This window comes from Bombina bombina, chromosome 6, assembly GCF_027579735.1.
Source record: "Bombina bombina isolate aBomBom1 chromosome 6, aBomBom1.pri, whole genome shotgun sequence".
Classification (NCBI taxonomy): Eukaryota; Metazoa; Chordata; class Amphibia; order Anura; family Bombinatoridae; genus Bombina; species Bombina bombina.
The window spans coordinates 588,239,360-588,256,309 of NC_069504.1; positions in this window are offsets into that span (position 1 = coordinate 588,239,360).

A 16,950-nucleotide genomic window follows, 5' to 3' on the forward strand; every position below is an offset into this window, starting at 1 on the left:
GCGCTCGTCCGTTATGCGCATGCGCGATCTTAAGCGCTTTTCCCTCACCATGAAACCAGCAGACACTCTGCAGTAAGTATGCCATCAAAGGTATAATGTGCGCGTGCGCGAGTCAACATATTACAGCACGCATGCGCCTGGTGACGAAATCGTCCATTAATGATATGCCAAAAAAACGCAATCGGATTGGCGATAAAGTTTTGTAAGTGAACAGCCCATAAAAGAGGAATGGTTTAGTGACGTCATACTCAAAATAAAAATTACAATTTTATTCTATTCAGAAACATCGTTTTGCTGTAAAGTCGGTAAGTTATTAGCGCTAAACGTTTGTGATACGAAATTGGTAATCAAATTGTGCTTAAAATGGAAAAGTTTTGGAATCCTTTAAGGTAGGTAATGATGAGAGAGTGGATTATAGTCTTAGTTGAGTCTTGTATGAGGAAATGGTTAATTTTGGAGATGTTTTTAAGGTAGAGGTGGCAGGAATTGGTCCCTGACTGGATGTGGAGAGTGAGAGATCTGAGTTAAGTTTGACCCTAAGACATTGGGCATGCAAAGTTGGGGTAATGATATTATTTTTAAAGGTTAGAGAAAGTTGGGGGGTAGCGATTTTGGAAGAAGGAGGAAAAGTAAGGAACTCAGTTTTCGAGAGATTTAGTTTAAAGGAACATTAAACATTATATAAATGATGGATAAAAGTATGCATCCAAAGTATTAGTAAGAAAATAACATGCAGATGTATTTTTTTAAAGTTTAATTAGGTGTTTAAATATTGACAAAATAAGTGTAAAGTTTTAGTGTCTATAAAACAATGGGAGCTTATATATTGTAACTTAGGTTACCTTCTCGACTGTGGCCAATTAGGGACAGTTATAAATAGGTCACTAAAGTGTGCAGCCATTGGCTGTGTGGAATATTACAGTGTTCTGCACTTTCATTTCTAACAGGAACCGAAAATCTCACAATTTTAGAATGGAATTACAGGAAAAGGGGACAAAATAAATAATTAAAGTTTATTGCAAAGTTTTTTTATTTATACATTTTATAATTTTATATTACCATCTCAAAGTGTTTAATGTCCCTTAAAGGTAGTAAGAGGACATCCAGGATGAAATATTAGAAAGATAGTTAGTGACACGAGTTAGTAAGGAAGGGATAGGTCTGGTGCAGAGATGTAGATTTGGGTATTATCAGTATACAAATGGTATTGAAACCTATGGGACTGTATTAAGGAACCTAAGGATGATGTATACATTGAGAAGAGAAGGGAACCAAGGACAGAGCCTTGTGGTACCCCAACAGAAAGTGATAAAGGGTTAGAGGATGTGCCAGAGAAGGTTATACTAATGGTCCAGTTAGATAGGTAAGAAGAGAGCCACAAGAGTGCTGTGTCACAGATGCCGAAGGATTGGAGGGTTCGGAGATAAAGAGTGTGGTAAACAGTGTCAAAGACTGCAGACAGATCAAGGATTCACAGAGAAAGTGGCCTTTTGATTTTGCTGTTATTAGGTCATTAGTAATCTAAATGATTGCAGTTTCCGTGGAGTGTTGGAGGGGAAATCCAGATTACAATGGCTCAAGGAGGGAGTTTATAGTGAGGAAATGTGGTAAATGTGTATATATGTGCCTTTCCAGAAGTTTTGTGGCAAGTGGGAGTAGGGAAATAGGGTGATAGTTGGATGAGGTTGATGGATAGAGAGAAGATTTTTTGAGGATGGTGTTATTAGTGCATGTTTAAGATATGAGGGAAATATACCAGTGCTGTGGGAGAGATTAAAAATATGTGTGAGGATAGGAGTAGAAGAGAGAGAGAGGACAGTAGTTTTGAGGGGATAGAATCAAGGGAACAGGTAATGAGGTGAGTGGAGGATATAAGGGCAGAAACTTCTTCCTCAGTAGCAGGAGTATTAAAGCTGAATCTGTTGGTTTTGGACATCAGTGATTAGTTGAGGGGGTTTGAGACTGGTAGTGTGTTGAGAGATGATTTAATTTCTGATGGAATCTATTTTGTTGGTGAAGTGTTTGGCTGAGAGAGAAGTGGAAATAACGAAATTTATGCTTACCTGATAAATTTCTTTCTTTCTTGACACGGTGAGTCCACGGATCAGCAATTACTGTTTGGAATATCCCTCCTGGTCAGCAGGAGGAGGCAAAGATCACCACAGCAAAGCTGTTAAGTATCAATTACTGTTGGGAATCAATACCCAAGCTAGAGGACACAGATGATAAGGGAGGGACAAGACAGGTAACCTAAACAGAAGGCGCAACTACTTGCAGAACCTTTCTCCCAAAAGAATCCTCAGCCAAGGCAAAAGTATCAAATTTATAGAATTTAGAAAAAGTGTGCAAAGAAGACCAAGTCGCAGCCTTACAAATCTGTTCTACAGAAGCCTCATTCTTGAAGGCCCAAGAAGAAGACACCACCCTAGTGGAATGAGCTGTAATTCTCTCAGGAGGCTGCTCCCAGCAGTCTCATAAGCCAAACGAATAATACTTCTCAACCAGAGAGAAAGAGAAGTAGCAGTAGCTTTCTGCTCCTTACGCCTTCCAGAAATGCAAACAAAAAATGCAGAAGACAGACAATATCCCTTCGTAGTCTGCAGATAGATTTTAAGAGCACGCACAATGTCTAAAATGTGCAACAAACGTTCTTTATGAGCCAAAGGATTAGGACAGAGAGAAGGAACCACAATTTCCTGATTAATATTTCTGTCCGAAACAACCTTAGGAAGAAAACCAAACTTGGTACGGAGAGCTGCCTTATCTGTATGAAATATGAGATAAGGAGAATCACACTGCAAAGCTAAGAGTTCACTGAGCGAGCATGCATAACTGCAGAGGTCTTAAATGGAACCGAGTAAAAGGAACTATGTCTGTGGAAGCCACCATCAACCCGATTATCATGCATTGGGCCACTGATGGTCATGCCGCAGCCTGTAGGGACAGGCAAGTGGACAGAATCTTGGCTCTTCTAACCTCCGTCAGAAATATTTTCATAGATAGAGAATCTATGATGGTTCCTAAGAAGGTCACTCTTGTATTCGGAACAAGAGAACTTTTCTCCAAATTGATCTTCCAACCATGGGACTGAAGAAACGCCAACAAGATCCCAGTTTTTTACCCAAAGAATCCTTGAAAGAGCAACAATCCTCAATAGGAATAGTAGTTCTCTTGGCCAAAGTGGAAATCGCCCCTACCACCTTTGGGACCATCTGCCACGACCCTTTGATGGAGTCAGCCACTGGGAAAATTTTCCTAAAAACAGTAGAGGGAGAAAAAGGAATTCCTGGCCTCTCCCATTCCCTGGTAATAATCTCCATAGCATGGTCTGGCACTGGAAACACCTCCACAACAGCAGTCAAAACACTGAGCCACCAATAAAAATAAGCATTTATAAAAATAAAATAAATCTTACCTTCTCTCCAAGGACTTAATGTCCTGGCCACAAAAGCAGTACCCTGCATCCTGTCTCATGTATCCTGAGCAGGATAACTAAGCCCCATTATAATGCATAATAATCATAAAGTGTCAGGGTTTCTTTCAAAAACTAAAATGGCACTTACCTGCATCTCTGACATCTCACCTGGTATGAGAGGAAGCCACTCCTCACAGAAACCTAGGATAGAAGAAGGAACAGAGTAAGCCTACTCTGGAATTCTGATTGAGGGCAGCAACTTTTCAGGAAAATGCAGTGAGGACCACCCCACCAGTGGAGTACAGCTAAACCCAGCTTATGATGGAAGATCAGAGCAAGCCTGCTCTGGCTTCAAAATAAAAAAAATCTTGATAGAAGAATCTTATATAGACACCAATAACTTCACCTTCTCCTTGTACTGAAGGCAAAGAGAATGACTGGGGTTTGTGGGAAGGGAAGTGATACTCTTTGCCTCCTCCTGCTGGTCATGAGTGATATTCCCAACAGGAATTGCTGATCTGTAGAGAAGTAATCCTGCTTGAAGAGGTTAAGGGCAGAAAAGTAGGTGTTTAAGATGAACTTATAATGAAGGAAGTCAGCTGAACACTGGGATTTTCTCCAGTGTTGCTCAACAGATCGGAAAAATCTACGTAGATAGCATGTCAGAGGAGTATGCCAGGGCTGAGGATGAGTGCATGACCTTTGGGCTATGGTGGGAGGTGTCAAATTGTCAAGGACCGCTGTAAAAGTGGAAATATAGTGAGAGGTAGATTGATCAGGGCAGGCAAAGGAAGAGATGAAAGAGAGTAGAGGTTTGAGAGAGTGTTAAAGATGTTACTGATCAAGTGACTTAATGCTCCTGTGGAGTTTAGTGTGGGGGTTGGAAGGAGGGAGAGCAGTAGAAGTGTTGTGATGTTACAAGTGAGGAGATGATGGTTAGAAAGAGGAAAGGGAGAATTTGTGAAGTTTGAGAGAGTACATCTATAGCTAAAAGTCAGATCAAGGCAGCGTCCATGTTTGTGAGTGGGAGAGACTAGACCACAGTGACAGACAATAAAAGGAAGTGAACTGGAGAAGTTCTTTTGCAGCAGGATTGTTGACAGGGAGGTTCAAATACTCAAGAATGAGGGCAGGGATGTCTGTGGAGAGGAAATAAGGTAACCAGGATACAAAGTGATTGAGAAATTGAGTTGAGGAGCCAGATGGGCGATATATAATCACAATTTTAAGAGAGTGAACAGAGAATAAACGAGTCATGTGTGTTTCAAAGGAAGAAAATGGGAGGCAAGAGATGGGTTGTATTTCTTGAAAGTTGCAATGAGAGGCAAGTAAAATACCTGTACAACCCCTTGCCTCTGGTGTTGCTGAAGTGGAGACCCCCATGTGACAGTGCAGCAGGGGAAGCTGTGTCTGAGAGAGAGAGAGAGAGAGAGAGAGAGAGAGAGAGAGAGAGAGAGAGAGAGGTTTTTGCGAGAGCCAGAAGGTGAGTGATTGGGAGATTAAGAGGTTGTGGATAAAAGTGAGTTTGTTGCACACAGAGCTAGAGTTCCAGAGTGCATAAGTGAAAGAGGTATTGGTAAGGTTGCCAAAGTTCTGGTGTTTAGGTCAAAGGCAAGGTATACATGGGTGGGTGAGTTTAGGAAGTTGTGGGGAACCAGATTGGGGGATATATCACCAGCAGTTAGTATGAGTAAGAGGGAGAATAACATAAGATGAGGTACAGATTTGCAGGGGGGAGAGTGAGAGTTTAGGAATGTGTGAAGTTCATGAGAGCAGAAGTGAGTGGAGGATACAAGGAATGGGCCAATGAATGTAGTAGGTGGTGAGGGGGAAGGAGTAAATTAAAAATATTGTTAATTGAATCGACAAAAGGTAGCGAAAAGGAACATTTTGCAAAAAAAGGAAACAGTGAAATACATAAACATAATATTACAAAAGTACTTGCCTAGCGTCTTGTCCCTTGTCCATTTTTGTATAATTCTTAGCTTAATTGCCTCACTTACAAAATGTTCACTTCAGAAATATGAACATATACTATTGTTTAATTGGAAACTGTCAAGGCAATGCACCCCCTGTGTAATGCACACCCCAAGCTAGTGTTAAATATATAGGCAGGGCAGTTAGTTGGGTCCACTAAATCAGTTTATTGCTAAATTAAAGACAGTTTAAAAGACCAATTGGAAAGTTAGATTCTGGTCAAGTCAGGGGAAGAAGTAAAATTTAGTGGAGGTTGAAGCTGTGCCATAAGACAGCTATAAATTTAAGAATAATAGCAAGTATTGATAAAGACTGAACATCACATGGCAATTGACAAGTCCTTAGAAATAAGATATTGGAAATAACATTACAATAAATACAGGACTTATTTAACAACCTATAATCATATGCTAAATTCACATACATATCAAAAAAGAGAGTTACACAGGAGGGGAGACACACCAGAAAGCAGTGAATAGTGTTAGAGACCATATATATGTCTAAATATGTGTGTGTTTATACACATACAGTCATGGCCAAAAATATTGGCACCCCTGCATTTCTGGCAGATAATACACCACTTCTCCCAATAAATTGTTGCAATTACAAATGTTTAGGCATTCTTATGTTTATTTATTTTGTTTGTATTGGTATGACACAAAAAAGTGGAGAAAAAAAGCCAAATCTGTCAAATTCCACGCAAAACTCCAAAAATGAACTGGATAAAATTATTGGCACCTTCTCAAAATTTTAAGAAATAATTGTATTCCAAGTTTGTAATGCTCCTGTAATTTGTAATTAAACTCACCTGTATCAATTAACAGGTGCTGAAAATATAGAAATCACACCACTTAAAATGGTGAAAAATTGACTCAAACTTTCTGTTGTGTGTCTCTGTGTGCCACACTGAGCATGGAGAAGAGAAAGAGCAGCAAAGAATTGTCTGAGGATTTGAGAACAAAAATTGTGTAAAAGCATGGACAATCTCAAGGTTGCAAGTTCATCTTGAGAGATCTTAATGTTCCTGTGTCCACTGTGTGCAACATTGTCAAGAAGTTTACAGCCCATTTCACTGTAGCTAATCTCCCTGGACTTGGACAAAAGAGAAAAAATATCAAACATTGCAGTGAAGGATTGTTTAAATGGTAGATAAAAAACCTCATTCAACTTCCAGAAAAATTCAAGCTGACCTTCAGGCAAGGGTACAAATGTGTTAGCTCGCACTATATGTCACCATCTGAAAGAAAAGGGATGCTATGGTAGGAGACCCAGAAGGACCCCACTGCTGACACAGAAAAATAAAAAAGCCAGATTGGAGTTTGACAAAACTTACCTGAGGAAGCTAAAATGTACTGTGGACAGACAAAACAAAATTATAGCTTTTTGTTAAAGCCCATCATTCTACTGTTTTCTGAAAAAGAAATAAGCTTTTAAAGAAAAGAATACAGTCCCTACAATCAAAAATAATGGAGTTTCACTGATTTTTTTGGGTTGCTTTACTGCTTCAAGCACTGGATGTCTTAACTGTGTGCATGACATTATGAAATCTGAAGACTACCAAAGAATTATGTGGTACAATGTAGGGCCCAGTGTCAGAAAGTTGGTTCTCCGTCAGAGGTCATTGGTCTTACATTAGGACAATGACCCAAATCACAGGTCAAAAAGCACCCAGAAATGGTTTAAGACAAAGCACTGGAGAGTACTGAAATGGCCAGCAATGAGTCCAGATCTCAATCCCACAGAGCACCTGTGGAGAGATCTCAAAACAGCAATTGGGAAAAGGAACCCTTCCAATCTGAAAGACCTGGAGCAGTTGGCGAAAGAAAGGTGGTCCAAAATTCCAGTAGAGAGGTGTAAGAAGCTCATTGATGGTTACAGGAAGCAATTAATTTCAGTTATTTTTTCCAAGGGGTGTGCTATCAGATTTGGCTTTTTTTCTCTATTTTTTTGTGTCATACCAATACAAACTAAAGAAATAAACATGAGAATGCCTAAACATTTGTAATAGAAAAAATGTTCTGGGCAAAGTGGTGCATTATCTGACAGAAATGCAAGGGTGCCAATATTTTTGTCCATGACTGTGTGTGTATGTATATATATATATATATATATATATATATATATATATATATATATATATATATATATATATATATATATATATATATATATATATATATATATATAAATAAATAAAAGTCCAGCACTCACTCACAAGCTCTCAACTAAGATAAAAAGCAGCAATGGAAGAGTTAGTTACCGCATCTGGCCAAATGGGAAAAGCCCGGGTACCTTGTCAAGGTCTCTTCCAGGGTGCACAGGCTTATGTAATCTCCCCAAACATATACAAAACACGGGTGGGGTCAGCACTCTCAGGCCGGACCGGGTACACATCCTATGACCCTGCAACATGCACAGCCCTAGGTGCAAACCAGCACTCTCAGGAAGCTGCACTGTCACCAGAGCCACAGGCAGTTAAGGCCTATCTGGGGTTAACTGCCTGTGGCTCTGGTGACAGTGCAGCTTCCTGAGAGTGCTGGTTTGCACCCAGGGCTGTGCATGTTGCAGGGTCATCGGATGTGTACCGGGTCCGGCCTGAGAGTGCTGACCCCACCTGTGTTTTGTATATGTTTGGGGAGATTACATAAGCCTGTGCCCCCTCCATTTTTTCACAGTTGCTTTTTTTTCACAGTTGTTTTATTGCGAGCCTGCATTGTGTGGCCATTTAGGTATCCAGGTTTTTTGGAAGAGACCTTGACGAGGTACCTGTGCTTTTCCAATTTGGCCAGATGCGGTAACTATCTCTTCCATTGCTGCTTTTTATCTTAGTTGAGAGCTTGTGAGTGAGTGCTGGACTTTTTCTGTGTGCTATATTAATGTATTATTTTTTTTTTTAATTTTCCCTGTTTGGGCCTTGCACCCAGGCCTGTCTGGGGTTAACTGCGTGTGTACATATGTATTTATATGTGTATATATGTATTTACAGTCATAAATACACATATAAACACATAAATACATATGTATACATATCTATATATATATATAAATATATATTTGCATCGGAGCCCATTGCAGCCAAGTAGAGGAAAACATGTAAAAGCATATTTATGCAATATTCATATTTAATAAATGTTTTAACTTTGTATTTACTGTAATTATTTCACATTCCAATGTTCTGCACATATGTTCTATGTATTTATAAATAGATATTCCTATATATATCTGTATAATATTATTGTAATTGTTATTATCAGTTATTTGTAGAGCACCAACAGATTCTGGAGTGCTAATCTGTATATATCTGTATATATCTATACCTTTATTATTATTATCAGGTATTTGTAGAGCGCCAACAGGTTCCTCAGCGCTATGAACATAGGCGGTATGCAAGATAACATTTATAGGGATCAAATGGCTAGAGGGCCCTGCCCAGAGTTGCACTGTTGTAGTCGGCTCTTATGAAGGTGATCTACAAACAGCTGGGCTTAACCCCTTAATGACCACAATGTACTCTGTATGTCACTGGTCGTTGAGGGTTTTTTCAGGACATAATAGCACAAGTCTAGCAAGAACACGCTATTAATGCCCTCCCTCCAGCAGACTTTGTGGAATAGAGCAGTCTCAACGCTGGTGGCAAGACCGCACTATAAAACAATCAAGTCCGAAAAAGAGGCCAGTGACATACGGGGTACGTCGCTGGTCCTTAAGGGGTTAATGGGGTTAGGAATAGTTAGTGTAGGTTGTATGTATCCCTGAAGAGTCTTTAGGGAGCACTTGAATCAGATATATAGGTATACATGTATATTGTAACAAAATACCATCAGATATATGTAGAAATATGTATTTATGAATAAATTGATCATATTCTTCTTTGTGAAGAACATTGGAATGTGAAAATATTCATATTTTTCATGTTGGGTTAGTGTGCGAGTAGGGTGTTAATTTTTCCCCAAAACTTTTTTGCTCCATTGACTTCTATGAGGGAATAGGTTAACACACGTGCAATATTCTCATTTTTAGCACATCAGATTTTCAATTTGTTATATGTGTGCTACCCGCTGTGCACAAAAAGCTTACTTCTAGTTATCGTTCGAGCAGAAGTGCTAAATAGTGCTTCACTTGTAATTTAGCCCTTGATAATTTAAAAAAAGCTAGAAATCTAAGTTGCCTATTTTTAATGGTAAGTATTTTACATACTTTCCTGGGGCTATAAAGGCATTGTAATTTATGCTAGAATGTCCTTTTTCTGTTTGCTGCAATCAAAAGAGGGCATTAACATAAGTAGAGTCGTAGACAATTCAAAGACAGCCCCATAGCATCTCCTTTTAAGAATCTTCATTGTTGTTTGTACTTTATGAATACTGAGCTAGAAATGTTGCAGTTAAGTGTCCCAATAAAAAGGAAGATAGTTAAAGGGCCATTATAGTTGGAAAAAAATGACAGCTCTAATCCGTTTTTTGTTTTTTTTAAGAACATCAATTATTTTATTGAACTTCTCTTTTTACAAAAATAAACAAATAAAAGTAGCAGATTTAAAACCTGGAAATCGTAAACACAGAACTTCTTTCAATAATATATGACCAATGTGCACATCCAAATAGATGACCGACCACCTCCTTATCTGCAGACAACTTAAAGAAGACAGCAATTTTGTATACTGTTTAACCTAATTTTTATGTACTGACTAACGTTCATAGTACTGTTTAGTTCTGTTATACCTCTATAACCTCACTTATCACTCAGTTGCTATTTGTATATATAGAATTTCAATGAAGACGCCCAGCTCTCCGTAGTAACAATTGGTTCCATGAGGCAACTTGAGACACTATTAAAGGGCATGCGGATAGTTAAGGCTCCTACAGCAGGGTATTGGTTGCCTGCTATTTTGGACTACATACACTGTGGAAGCTGCAATTCGCCCCATGGCCCCTAGATAATAGCCCTAATTGACTATGCCACATGCATCACTACAAAAGTGAACATAAGATGTCTGAACCAAGTTAATTTATAATCTGGTATGCCCATATGGAACCCCCCAATTCAGTGGGTGTCATAAAATTAAATAATTACATAGACTCACAGTTCATGTGTTTAACCATAAGATTACCCAGACTTCATATATATCTATGGTTCCTCCTCTATCAACATCTGCCAAACTCCTCTACAAACCAATATAATATAACCAGCTTAATATGCTAATCTATATGGCCCAGTATTTCTATAGTAACCCGATTTGGTGAATTATTTAGCGGTATTAACCCACTGCTTGTTTTCTCTGTTACAAGTTGCTATACTTAAAGCATATATATTTGAGTCAATTAACTCCTTCATATACACTATAAACACCTTATTTGCTTGTTTTAGTAGGGAATCATTTCACAGACAAAGTCACCATCCCACCTTAAAGCTGAATTTCCCTAACTCCTTCCCTTCCTTTCAATCATCTTTTTTCATGATTCAGATAGAGAATACAATTTTAAACAATTTTACAATTTACTTTTATTATTTATTTTGCTTCCTTCTCTTGTTATCATTTGCTGAACGGTTTATCTAGGTAAGCTCAGGAGCAGCAAAGAACCTAGGTTCTAACTGCTGATTGCTGTCTGCATATATATACTGATTGCCATTGGCTCACCCATGTGTTCAGTGAGAAACTAGTAGTACTTTGCTGCTCCTTCAACAAATGATGACAAGAGAATGAAACCAATTAGATAATAGAAGTAAATTAGAAAGTTGTTTAAAATTGTGTTTGCTATCTGAATCATGAAAGAACATTTTTGAGTTTCATGTTCCTTTAAGGTATTGATGACTAGAACCTAGTATAATTATTCGGTGTAACTTCTGAACATTGAAAAATGACTCCTTAATCGCAATGCTATAATAGATACAACTTGCTTCCATTCCCCTTTTTTATAAATAAAGTTTGCATCTCATTCCTCATAATATTTAGTTAGATATCACTATATCAGGTGATTTAATTAATCAGGGAGAATATTCTGATTTAAAAAGATCAGAAAAAAAGGTATCATGCTATTTTCTATGTATTAAAGGGCCACTGTAAGTAAATATTTTCTATGCCTGTTGCTAACTAACTACCCCAAATACGCTTTTTATCAATAGCATTTCATTAACATATCTCTACTGTATATCAGAAATCTTGTCTGCAAATTTAATTGTTTTCCAAACCCACTCCGTGGGTATCCTTTGCTCTGTACCAATCCGTTTACAATACCTAGGTTTCAAAATGGCGCTTTAAACACAAAGTTATTGGTTTAAGTATTTTGAACATGCAGTGCTGAAAATAGTGGGCAGGATAAAGTGACATCATCGGCGAATAAAAGATATAACTTTTAGAACGTTATGAAACTTTGTTTTGGAGAAAATATAGGTCAGTAGGTTTTAATTAATGTTTATTAACTTTAATATGTTAGTTGTTTAGCTTAAAAATTATAACAGAAAGTAATCCTTTAAGATCAGCAAAGTTACTATTGTTGATCGGACTCCCTTTTCTGTCCAAGAATTCTTGTTAGCGGTATTACAATCTTTCCCTACCTTGGGCAGGGGGATGTCTGGTTATTTCAGCTTTCTTTTAATGCGTTATTGGCATTGTGGCAGTAACCACAAACATTGTACATATGTTTTGTATTGTCTGATTTCATTATGTCATAGGCCTCTAGTTACCAATGTCTGTCAGACCTGATCCGACAGTGCGGATCAGGTCCGACAGACCTCGCTGAATAGACAAGAGCTGCTGGTGAAACGCTGCCCCCTGCAGACTCGCGGCCAATCGGCCGCCAGCAGGGAGGTGTCAAGCAACCCGATTGTACTCGATCGGGTTGAATTGCGGCGATGTCTGTCCGCCTGCTCAGAGCAGGCGGACAGGTTATGGAGCAGCGGTCTTTGTGACCGCTGCTTCATAACTGCTGTTTCTGGTGAGCCTGCAGGCTCGCCAGAAACACAGGGCATCAAGCTCCAATCGGAGCTTGATACATATGTTTGTTGTCATGCTAAATACCTCAATAAAAATCTTTGATTATCAAAAAAAAAGAAGACAGCAAATTAGCACCTTTAATTAAAGGCCATTATAATCAAAATATGACATGCTCTAATCCATTGTCTACAGATATGGAGGTGAGTCATCTATTGACTATATAAGTTCTGAGTTTACAATCTCCAGTTTTTTAATCTGTTACTTTTATTTGTTTATTTTTGTAAAAGAGATCATTTTAAAATAATTGACGTTCTTAAAAAAAATTGTCTTTATGTTTATGAAGATTTATCCCTATCTACCAAGAACAATTTAAAAATGGTATTAACAAGTAAACATGTGATACCTGAGTATAATTTGTGTACAGATGTATTTCCTGTTTATTTCAGTATTCCATTTGATAGATTTAAAGGGACATGAAACAAAAACATGTATTTCATTATTCAGTTAGAACATTCAAGTTTAAACTAATTTCCTATTTACTTCTGTTAGCAGATTTGCTTTGTTGATGAGGAAGCAATGCACCATTGGGAGCTAGCTGAACGCATCAGGTGAGACAATGACAAGGGGCATAAATGTGCAGCCACCAATCACCAGCTAGCTCCTAGCAGTGTGTTCCCACTCCTGAGCCTAGCTAGGTATTTTTTTCAACAAAGGATTCCAAGACACTAAAATAAATTATATAGTAGAAGGAAATTGAAAACTACATGCTCTATGAATCTTTCTGTACCTTTAAGTTTATAAGTGACATAAAAGTGGACTGAAATATACAGCAATGCATTTGAAATGACAGCTAAAAAAAAATGTTGCAATAAGGTTATTTTGCAGAAATGTTTTTGCCAATGTTATCACTGCATCTGTAAATAATTGGATTTATGATACTGAATGTTATGCAGCATTAATTTACAGCGCATTTCTCCAAAGTACAAGCTACAAACTAGCCAAAGTTTGTGACCTGATTTGCGTTGGCTCACATGCAGGGCCGTTTGTAGAGAATCTAACTCCTGGGAGGAAACTTCAGAATGTGCCCCCCCAATGCCGAAGTGCAACATTCATGCTCCTGGACCTTTCATGCTATTGACATTCATATGGACACACATAAAACATACACCCACCCACAAGCTCCAGATACCCACAAGCATATGTACATCGGAACATACACAAAACCAAGCAACAACCAGAGTAGATTCTAGAGATATATTTAGGGACACACGCACACACAGGAAACCACACAGGCAAACATGCACACACCCACCGGGGGCACACAAGGACAAACAGACTTATACACAGGGGGGCACACAAGGACAAGCAGACTTATACACAGGGGGGCACACAAGGACAAGCAGACTTATACACAGGGGGGCACACAAGGACAAACAGACTTATACACAGGGGGGCACACAAGAGCACACACAAAGGGGCTACACAAGGACACACATTAGGGCACACAAGGACACACACACACAGGGACACACATTAGGGCACACAAGGACACACACACATGCAAATACACAGGGATAGAAACAGAGGCACAAAGGGACACACACGCAAGCACACACACAAAAAAGAGAGTTCTGATTTGGTTCAAGATTTCAGGGACTATGTGACATGAAAGAAGTCTTAGCTGAATGTTTTTCAAGTTACAAAATATATCATTATGATTAAGGGACATCAGATTTGATCTGTCCCCTTTTCATTGTTAGATGTTCCATGCTGTCCTGGCTGCGCTGGGCTTTAGCACCGTTAGGACAGCAGGAAAAGTCCTAGCCGCTTGGCTGTCCTGAAGCCATAGCCGCTCCCTAAATGGGAACAATTGCGTGATTTAAATTTTTACTTATTTGTTTACATTGGAACTTTGTACCGGTGTAAACAAATAAGTCCCGGCAGGAAGGGACTATTCTACTGTGCAGCCTTTATTACAGATAAAAATGCTACATACATAAACACAAAGGGGCCTAGTTATCAAGCCGTCAACCTCAAATACGCTGGAATTCCGCAGCGTATTTGTGGCGAGGCTGATTCACCTTAGTTATCAAAGGCTAGAGACCGGCAAAAGTAGAATTTTGTGACGTAAACTTCGATCCGCCGGACTCAGTCCGACACAGATCGATTCTTACGTCACTCCAGATGTTCCGCACACAAGTGCGGCACAATCTGACTACTTTTGCTAGTTATCAAAAAACTAGCAGGTACGCTGGGCACTTTTACGGCCCAGCGTACCTGGTTACCAAACCGCCACCCTGGAGGCGGCGGATCCCATAGGAATCAATGGGAGTCTGACCATATCGAAAGTACAATTTCGCTGCTGCCAGACATCCCATTGATTTCTATGGGAGATGTCTGCACCTAACACCCTAACATGTACCCCGAGTCTAAACACCTCTAATCTGTCCCCCCCCTACACCGCCGCAACTAAATAAAATGATTAACCCCTAAACCGTCGCTCACGGAGCCCACCGCAATCTACTCTATACATATTAACCCCTAAACCGCCTCTCCTGGAGCCCACCGCCACCTACATGATACCTAGTAACCCCTTATCCTGCCCCCCCTATAAAAAAGTTATTAACCCCTATCCTGCCGATCCCGCACCTCGCCGCAAATAAATAAATAGTTTAACCCCTAAACCGTCGCTCCCTGACCCTGCCGCAACCTATATTAAATTTATTAACCGATAATCTGCCCCCCCTACACCGTCGCCACCTATAATACATTTATTAACCCCTATCCTGCCCCCCACTACACCGCCGCCACTGTAATAAATTTATTAACCCCTAAACCTAAGTCTAACACTAACCCTAACACCCCCCTAACTTAAATATTAATTAAATAAATCTAATCTAAATCATATTTCTATTATGAACTAAATTAATCCTATTTAAAACTAAATACTTACCTATAAAATAAACCCTAATATAGCTACAATATAAATAATAATTATATTGTAGCTATCTTAGGATTTATTTTTATTTTACAGGTACCTTTCAATTTATTTTAACTAGGTACAATAGCTATTAAATAGTTATTAACTATTTAATAGCTTACCTAGCTAAAATAAAGAGAAATGTACCTGTAAACTAAAAACTAACCTAAGTTACAATTACACCTAACACTACACTATACTTTAATAAATTATTCCGATTTAAAACTAAATACTTACCTGTAAAATAAACCCTAAGATAGCTACAATATAATTAATAATTACATTGTAGCTATCTTAGGATTTATATTTATTTTACAGGTAACTTTGTATTTATTTTAGCTAGTTAGAATAGTTATTAAATAGTTATTAACTATTTAATAACTACCTAGCTAAAAGAAATACAAAATTACCTGCAAAATAAATCCTAACCTAAGTTACAATTAAACCTAACACTACACTATCATTAAATTAATTAAATAAATTACCTACAAATAACTACAATTAAATACAATTACATAAACTAACTAAAGTACAAAAAATAAAAAAAGCTAAGTTACAAAAAATAAAAAAAATAAGTTACAAACATATAAAAAAATATTACAACAATTTTAAGCTACTTACACCTAATCTAAGCCCTCTAATAAAATAACAAACACCCCCAAAATAAAAAAAATGCCCTACCCTATTCTACATTAAAAAAGTTCAAAGCTCTTTTACCTTACCAGACCTTAAAAGGGCCTTTTGTGGGGGCATGCCCCAAAGAATTCAGCTCTTTTGCCTGTAAAAGAAAAATACAACCCCCCCAACATTAAAACCCACCACCCACATACCCCTAATCTTCCAAACCCCCCTTAAATCTGTCATCTTCCAAACCCCCCTTAAAATAACCTAACACTAATCCCCTGAAGATCATCCTACCTTGAGTCGTCTTCACTCAGCTGAGCCATCGATAGAACTGAAGAGGACATCCGGACCGGCAGAAGTGATCATCCAAGGGGCGCTGAAGAAATCTTCCATCTGATGAAGTGATCCTCTAAGCGGCGCTGAAGAAATCTTCCATCCGGGCGATGTCATCTTCCAAGAGACGCTGAAGAAGTCTTCTATCCGGGCGAGGTCATCTTCGAAGCCGGGTCTTGAATCTTCATCCCGCCAACGTGGAACATCCTTCTTTCCCGATGGACTACCGACGAATGAAGGCTCCTTTAAGGCACGTCATCCAAGATGGCGTCCCTTCAATTCCGATTGGCTGATAGGATTCTATCAGCCAATCGGAATTAAGGTAGGAAAAATCTGATTGAATCAGCCAATCAGATTCAAGTTCAATCCGATTGGCTGATCCAGTCAGCCAATCAGATTGAGCTTGCATTCTATTGGCTGATCGGAACAGCCAATAGAATGCAAGCTCAATCTGATTGGCTGACTGGATCAGCCAATTGGATTGAACTTAAATCTGATTGGCTGATTCAATCAGCCAATCAGATTTTTCCTACCTTAATTCCGATTGGCTGATAGAATCCTATCAGCCAATCAGAATTGAAGGGACGACATCTTGGATGACGTCCCTTAAAGGAGCCTTCATTCGTCGGTAGTCCGTCGGGAAAGAAGGATGTTCCGCGTCGGCGGGATGAAGATTCAAGACCCGGCTTC